Source organism: Chroicocephalus ridibundus, chromosome 4, assembly GCF_963924245.1.
Source record: "Chroicocephalus ridibundus chromosome 4, bChrRid1.1, whole genome shotgun sequence".
Taxonomy (NCBI): Eukaryota; Metazoa; Chordata; class Aves; order Charadriiformes; family Laridae; genus Chroicocephalus; species Chroicocephalus ridibundus.
The window spans coordinates 55,699,819-55,708,444 of NC_086287.1; the positions used below are offsets into that span (position 1 = coordinate 55,699,819).

Below are 8,626 nucleotides of genomic sequence, written 5' to 3' on the forward strand. Positions count from 1 at the left end.
CACCCTATCACTTTCAGAAGAATAGAAAACTGGATATAAGAAGACATTAATTTTTTAGGTTTTTATTTTAGGGCTTTGATTTGATTATATTACTATCTTGGAGTACACAGTCACTGCATTTGAGGAAAACTGGAAAAGATGTCTTAAAATGGTAAGCAGTTTCTTGCACAACTCCCTAATTATGGAGTCATGACTACAAACTACCACAAGATAAAAATGAGAGGTTTTAAACTAGGCATAACTTCAGATCTGAATTTCCCAAGCTAATAGCTAGAGCCTAAGTGTTCCATCTTGATTACTGCAATTTCTGATTGTTGTTACCATTGTTTAAAAGCTGTTAAAGCCTCAGAATATTACTAAAGAAATGTAGTTAAATCTAATGGAATTTTTATTCCATTTTCATAACACAACATGAGCTTCCTCCCCTGCTTTAGTCCATATCCTGGATTCACCACAGATGATTTTCATATAAAACCACAAGATTATTGTAATAATGCACCTGTTTATAACAGCAGCTATTAACAATAAGTGAGAATGTGGACGGTTGAGAAAAATATGAAACAGTTATTTTAATTGATAGGTGAGAAGAGAAATCAATATTCATAGAGTAAGGAAGACAATCAGGTGGAAAGCAGTATTTTGGGATTAGATTTCACGAGACTGTGGATCCAATCCCATGGCAACCTAGTGCTACACGAAGCAACCCCACTCTCACTGCTCCTTCCCTTCTCCAAACGGCTTCTGACACTCGCACGACTGTTGGAGAAAAACAGGTCAGCACACTAACCAAGTGCTTTTTTTTCTTGACCTAGGCAAGTTTTCTGCAGGTTCAGCAAGCTGAATTAAGTAGTTGATGGAGATCAGATGAGTATTAGAGCTGGCATGAGGAGACAGTTGTCATCCACTCTGACAGTCTACATTACAGAAAACAAGCAAATTGGATTCAACAGGTTTTTGACTGTCACTCAAAACCAGACACCAGCTTCTCTACTGCCAACTGTTGATGAACTGTGTTACGCTAGTGACAATAAACCTAAAAATTCCAGAAACAAAACTTCTTGCTGTCTAGTCCAAAAACTTAATTGAATGCAGCAAAAGGAAACACCTAGTGGCAGCAGGCAGCAATAATAGGATGAACCAATAAAAGACTTTAACAATTGCTAATAGTTGGCAGTCAATGTATACATTAGTAGCATTATTGGCATGCTACTAAAAATGCTTGCCAGAAAACAGCACCTGCTTCATCATTATGCCAGTCACTACACACCCTAAAATCATCCAGTAATTCCTTGTAGATCCTCATCCACTGAGATAATAACCGGTCACTAGACAGTTTTAACACACCATTAATTTTGTCACTGAAAATCACCTTCTATTCAGTTTAGGTAACATAGTCTTGAGAAGGCCATTTTCGAGACAATTCAGTATTAATCAAAGCAGGTTTCACTTCTCAACTTCTACATAGCAGAGCATTACCTATGCAAAGATTACCATAGGGAAAATTACTCATCTCCTGGAAGTTGATCGTGTGTCTTTCAAAGACCCAGGGAGCTCATAAATGTTTTTCGCATTCTCCCAATCCTTTTTCAATTAAATACTTTAAGGTAAAAATGCAGGCCTACGTTGCCCATTACCTTCATAAAACCTACACCTCCTTCTCCTCCTCCAGAGCTCTCTCAGCTGTCACAGCTCAAACTCTTTCCTCTCAAATCCCAGGACACAAATTCCTTAGTACATGATATAGTCACACTTCTTCAGAGGAAGATTTCACTAAATCGTAGTTTTTCTAATTACACAGTAAACAAATCAACTGATCTATTCAGCATATAAACCTATGGCCTTGAATAGCCGGGTATATACTTCTTAGTTTTTTTATCTATAATCTTTGAAAGTATACAAACAAAACAGCTTTTTCATGCCCTATAAGTTACAGTTTGCTATGTTTCTTCAGTGTCAATATAAGTCAACTCAGGAGGCTGATATTGACAGAGTTTAATATTCTTTGGAAACAATGAAAAAAGCAAAAACTTCCCACCACCACCACTCTTTTTTTTTTTTTAAGAAGTAAAAAACCATAAGGTGGTGCATGGGATTTTGTTTAATTTGCATAAGCTAACAGAAAATGCAGACCTTGCTTAAAGTAACTGTAGAAATAGTGAGAAAGAGAGAATGATAACCCCAGGGCTCTTAGTAACACGTTTCTGTCACTTTCCTCTTACACTCTCTACCATTCATGTTGACTCACTACACTGGTAGAAACTAATCAATTCCTAGGGTGAAATTTCCTCTTATTTTGCCTCACAGAAACAGGAAAGCAAGGTAGCAAGAAGACTAAATGAAGAACACACACATCTTCCTGGGGACTACTCACAGAACATACAGCAGAAGGAGTGTACTTTTTCATGCCCATTATCCACTTCCAATAGTCATTAGGTTTCTAAGGTCTTGGAGATCATTGAGACAGCACCATGTCAGACAGCAACAGTAACTAAAAGTGACCTTCAGTAACTTGGAGGGGGGGGGAGGGGGCATGTCTTTTTTTTCCCTAAAGTTTTTTTCACAGACCTTGTATCACTTCTTTATAACATTACATAGTAAATTGACAATATAGGCATTTACCTTTAGTGAAAAGATAGCAAAAGGTTGTGGGTCACTGAAAAAATGAGAGGCCAAAACTCTTTGTGGTATTGTAAGCACTTTCTTTCATTTTATGTCCTCTTCCAAAAAGGAAAGCCTACCAGCCTTTGACCATGAAGACAGCAAGGCAAACAGGTTTGTCTGATCAGAAATACAAAGCTTAAGTGCCGAACTAAAAGTCTTAATTTGAGACTGATCCCAGGCACTAATACCCCGATTAAAGACGATCAAATACATAATCAATGAACATTGTGGCTTTATGAAGTTATAATTAATAATTCAGCTTAAATAACGCTAACTGTCTTAATGTATAGAGGCAGAATGTAAACATCTAAAAACTGTCTTTGATTTAAGCACTTGAAATTTAAACTCAAAGGAGCGGGTGAAAACAGAGATACAGAATTAACTTGCTAAAACTCAAAAGAGTCCGTGAGAGAAGTTTGGTCACCTGAATCCTAGACAATGTCTTAACCACTAGATCATCTCTAGACATTTTTACTACCAACTAGGAAGCAACTTCACTTTTAGGTAGGTAAGCCTTGCTCATTTCTTTCTGAACAAGAAAATATACAGCCAAAGTCATCATACAGAGCCAGTAAGACTTGCAAAGAAAGCTGTAAGAAACTTGATCTAATCAGAAACAAAGCAGACTTTGCAAACAAAAGAGAAGTGTGAATTGCAAAGTTAGCCAGCCCAGACATGCTTGCGTAGCCAAACCATCTCAATGGAGTCAAATAAATTAACTTTAAAAAGCAAGCTGTATTTGCCTCACTTCCTAAGGAAAGTAAATTTATCAGTAAGTGGGCAGGTCTAAAACTCCAAACCCGTTTTCAGAAATAAAAGATTTTTAAAAATTTCCTAAATTCTTACATTTTCAAGGAGACCAACTGATTTATTTATTTATTATCACTACCCAGCTACTACTCAGCATCTCTGCTGAGGAAAAGGCTGCTACATGGCTTGACAATTTATCAGGAATCAGATTCCAAAAGACAAGACAGGCACTGGAAACCAGGTTTTAATAATTAATATTAAGGAGTTTGGGGTGGGATTTTTTTTGTGTACAAATGAAAAAACACAAGGATATTGATGAGCAATTTAAAAGAAAAAAACATCCCAGTGCCAGCTAAAATAGTACCAGCCTGACCACCTCTGTTTCCAGCAACCACTCCTTCAAGTCAGCAGTCCCTCTGCTGCATCTCAGGTATAAATTCACACTTATTTGGTGAACCCAAAGGAACTGATCCTTTATGAAGAGTAACAGAAGATGTGAAACACAGGCAGAAACTGATCATGCCAGCTTACATAGCATAAATACTGAGCCACAGACACAAAGAGGAAAAAAGCAGAGTAAAACAAGTTTCTCCTACAACACTATCATGTATGAGCAAGGATTAAGAGAATAGACTTTGGGTTCTTTTCCCTTGGGAAGAAGGGACCCAAAAGTAACACGTGTCAACCAAAACAAGGAGCACAGATTCAAGAGTGTGTCGCACTTAAGTAAAAGCCATGACAAGAGGTACTAAAGTCTCTTGGATTCAGGAGTATTTATGCAAGAAGCTGGAGAATATTGCTCTTCCTTCTTTTCCTGCCAGAGAAGGACATTTCAACACCTCCAGCTGCGCAACATGCAAGTAAATTCTCTGCTTTGTGACTCCAAAAGCTGCGGGAATTTGAAGGTGACAAATGTCACAGAAAATTTACTTAACTAATGCAGTCTGCAATACAGAGCACGAATAACAAGGGAATTTGAGATACACTGCTCAACATTCAAACTTGAAAAATTATGACATTATTAGGTAAGGCATGCCAGAACTACCAAAATCAAGAGTTCACCTAATATAATATCATGGCATATGTTAAAGCAGGCACTGCCCTGTCCTGTAGATCGTGTTTTAGAATGGTTATTTTAATGACATTCCTGCATCCGTCTGTTCCCCCCAAACAATCAACACAGTTTGAACACCAAACCATCAAATCCCAACCAAAGACTGCAGTAACTTCAGCCAAAAAAATGAACTTTTAGTTTTCACTATGTATCATGTTTCTTCTTTTCTCTTTTATCACGATACATATGGAAGTCATGAAAGGCTGATGGATGAGGAAAGATGTCTGGATGGTGTAAAGAAAAATCATGCTTTCTCCTCTATTCCAATCATTCTTAGCCTTCAGGCTAGTGTTCTAAAAGCATGTTGCACAAAATTATATAGAGGTTCCTGTTCTCTACAATACTATAATTCTACTTTCTTAAAAGGGAGACACTTCCTGGGAAAAAAAAATAATTAAAAAAAAAAATCAAACTTCTCTGCTATTGGTCTGAAGAAATTACTGTTGAACATATGAAGGTGATGGGATGCAGATGGTCAGTGGTTACAGAGCTAGGCATCAGGACAGGAAGGAAGCGGAGCACAGGAACCATCTCACTGTTCTGCCAACAATCTATCAAGCTCAGTATACTCCCTAGTTTGTACCAACTACATGAAAGAAACAACTGGATTTCCTCACAGAGAATTACGGAATGATGGAACAACCCATCTCAAAGAATGTTTTGACGTTCTACCTGCTGCCTGATAGACTAGATTATGCCCTGAAATAAAACTCCTGTTTGTAGGCTTAGCGCTTACTGTAATACTCATCATCCCTAAATCATACAGTCTTTTTCAAAATCTTCCTCAACTCTTGCTCTCACTCATATTCCACAGTTTATCCAAAGAAAAATCAGAGTATTTCAACTCCAAGTTTACCATATCCATTTTACTAAATGGCTCCTTGCTCTTCGAAGAAGAATACGCAAGGTTTTGTATTTGTTTTTGCCAGTAATCTGCATTCAGTTACGGATCAATGCCCATTTAGTCAGTTCATACTGTAAGTGCACATGGGTGAAGTCGTGATACTCAGACTCTCATCAGCTGTACTAAAGCAACTTTGTGCAGTCCATAACTTTTCTGAAAAATGGGAAGAGTACTTTACAAATTTTTGAAATGGGAAATGAGAAACACTTATGGAGGACACAAAAATCATGACAACAGGGTTTTTTTGAACTGCAGGTTCTGCTTTTTCTTCTTCTTGTAGGCAATACAACACCAAGGTATTTCTCAAAAAAAAGTGCGACTTCTATAAAAGCATTAGCATAATATTATGTCAGACAAAACAGTTTTCTAGATTGTTGGCTTCCCTCTACCAGTAACCAATGCGGGACATCTACGAAGGAGTGTGATAACAGGGCAAGCAAGAATACCTTCCACTGACCAGTCACCTCGACTTTTGCCAAGTCTGAAAAGATACTCCTGTGTTTGATAGTCTCTGATGATTTGCCCTACAGATTAATTGTTTTAACTTCCTTGTAAACTTTTAGCATTCCCAATATGCTGTTGCACCAGGTATTTTAGTTACACATGGTGTAAAGAGCATCTCATTTGTTTTGAATCTGTAGAACACAGACATCTTTCAAAGACAGGGGAAGCAAACAGAAAACCAAACGAGCTCCCTGACTGCTTCCTTCATGGCTCTAGATTTCATAATGTGTCTTATCCCTCCACTGGTATCTCTTTCCCTGACTGAAAAGCTCCAGTCAATTTTCAGTCTACCTGTCTCTTAGCCTAATACAACCTCTTTGAGGTAGAAGAGAGATGAAGGGAAAATACCCAAACTGCATTTAGTATTAAACATATGGCCCCAGAAAGGATTTATACCATGGCATACTGATGCCATTTTCTTCTCAATTAATTGTTCATTATTCACCTTTGACTGTCAAGTACTGAGCTGCCACTTTCGCAGAACTGTATCACCAAGATGCTTTCATGAACAGCAATAGCTAATTCAGAGTTTAGCACTTCTGAATAAATACATATTTATTTTTTAATCCTATGGATTAATAAATAATAAAGTAACAATCCAATGATTACAGATGTAAGAGCACCTCCACCTGAAAACTTCTAGTAGCATCTCCAAAGCTTTTAAACAGACTACAGCTTATCTTGTAGACACGGACAATGGGAAATACTCTCTTAAGAGAGAGATTTAGAAGAATTGTTATGCAATAATAGAAATCAATTTCAGTTTGTGTCTGTATCAACTTAAAACAAACACCACCATACAACTTACTAAACATACACCTGCAGTTTGCACTTCAATAGAGCATCCAAAATAGCTTATAAAAAGTAAAAGCATAAAACTTCATACAACATAGTGTAAACTGAACGCCTGCAAAGTTAATTCTATTCGGATTTAACATTTTGCCTTGTTTCTCTAAAAGTGGTATTTACCTCCCAGCCCACACACTTTCACCACTGGAGCCCACATAACTCGAAGTTCAAAATCTTAACATCAAAAATACTTGTAACTGATCATCTTAAGTGCCAAACATCCTTCAGATTTTTAGTAGTTGAAGTTAACAGAACCACTAAGAGATTCACTTTTTTGAAGCCATAACTTCTAATTAATGATAACAGACCAAAAATAGCCTTCCCTCCCCCCTCAGATATCAGTATCACAATCCATTTTCTACGCATTCGGGTGCTTGTTGTGGTTTTTTTTATTACTTAACACAGCAACAAACCCCAGTGCAAAAAATAATTGCTTTTTTAACCTTTTGTTTTTTAACTCCAGACCACGCGGCACAAGGGCTGCCTCAATCAGGCTGCCCGCTACGTTCTCCTCACTCCATGCGCTTGCCTTCACTTAACAACTGCCGAGAGGACGGCAGGGAAGGGAAAGGAAGAGCGAAGAGTTTCTGAAGCCGCCTTTAACGTGAGCGCTTCGGAGTGGAAACTCTCTGACCGCCCCTCACGACACAGCAGGCGGGCTCCAGAGACCCCTCGTCCCGGGCGGCAGGGCCAGGCCCTCCGGTCGCCCACCCCGCCAGGCCTCCAGCGCGGCGGCCCGGAGGAGGGGGGAGACGGACAGAGACAAAGCCGAGAGGGTCCGGAGCGCGGCCCCCGCCCCGCCGCCACCCCACACGCCGAGCCCGGGCCCTGCCGGCGGCCCCGGGACCGGCGGGGCCACCGTGGGGCCGGAGGCGGGGCAGACCTAACCGGGCCCCATCGGCGGGAGGGAGCTACCGCCGCCATCCCGCCCCGCTCGGCGGCGGCGGGGCCGGAGTTCAGGCCGGGGCTCCCACAGCCGCGCTCGGCCGCCATGCAGGCTCCCGGGGCGAGGGGCAGGCGCGCCCGGGCCGCCATCTCCTACCTGCTCGGACGGGACCCAGCCTGGCGCTTTCCCCCCACTACCGGCCGCGTCTCATTGTGCCGCCGCCGCCATTTCCCCGCCGCCGCCGCCTCGCTCCCCCCAACTGTCAGGTTCCTCCATTCACCTGGGCCCGGGACAGCCTCCTCCTCCCCCTCCCTTCCCACTGCGCTGCCGGCCCTACGCAAACGGAGCACCGCCCCCACCCCTCCCGCCCATACCAACGGGGGCCACCCAACGCCCGCAGCGCAGGCCCGCTCCGAGAATTCCACTCTGCGTAGCTCACGGGCTCCACGTTCCCACGCTATGAAAGGAGGCAAGCGATTGGCGGCGAGAGCCGGGTAAAAGGTGAAAGGTTCACCAGGCAGCCAATGCGGGAGCGGGACACAGCCGCCGCCGGAGAGACGCCGGGTGGTCCAGGGGCTCACGTGTGTGTGCGCGCTCCCCTCCCCCCGCCAGAGGGCTGCGAGCCTCGCAGCCCGCGCACGCGCTTGGGAGGGCCTCGCGCGCGCGGGAGGCGGCTGCGCTGAGGCGAGGGCGGCAGCCGCCATTTTGGGGGTGTGTGTGTGCGGAGCTGACCAGGCCGCCTCCGGGGCCCCGCTCTTCCCTCTGAGGCAGGAGCGATCACCGAGGGGTGGATCAGAAGGGTTAGGGCTCTGTTGTCAAACGGCCCTGGGAAAACGGCAGAAGGGAGTGCTGGGTGACTTTGGCCAGTGTCTGGGTAGAGTGACACTGAGCTCTCTCATCTCTGTGTAGCGAAATTGCATGCTTCCACACAGGCAGGTGGTCCTTTCCATCAGGAGTG

The 8,626-nt window shown here is 42.6% G+C and overlaps 1 protein-coding gene across 8 annotated transcripts in view; it reads right to left on the reverse strand.

Moving 5' to 3' along the window:
- The window catches only part of DICER1 (dicer 1, ribonuclease III), a 67,983-nt gene extending 59,728 nt beyond the window's left edge, over positions 1-8,255 (reverse strand). For 5 of the 8 annotated variants that reach the window (XR_010070762.1, XM_063332714.1, XM_063332713.1 and 2 more), the window contains exon 1: positions 7,825-7,959. The gene's annotated coding sequence lies outside the window, so the exon portion shown is untranslated. Of the gene's footprint in view, positions 1-7,824; positions 8,001-8,042 lie in introns of those variants that run through there. The other 3 variants (XM_063332710.1, XM_063332712.1, XM_063332715.1) reach the window with 3 other exon arrangements.
- Positions 8,256-8,626: the final 371 nt, after the last annotated feature.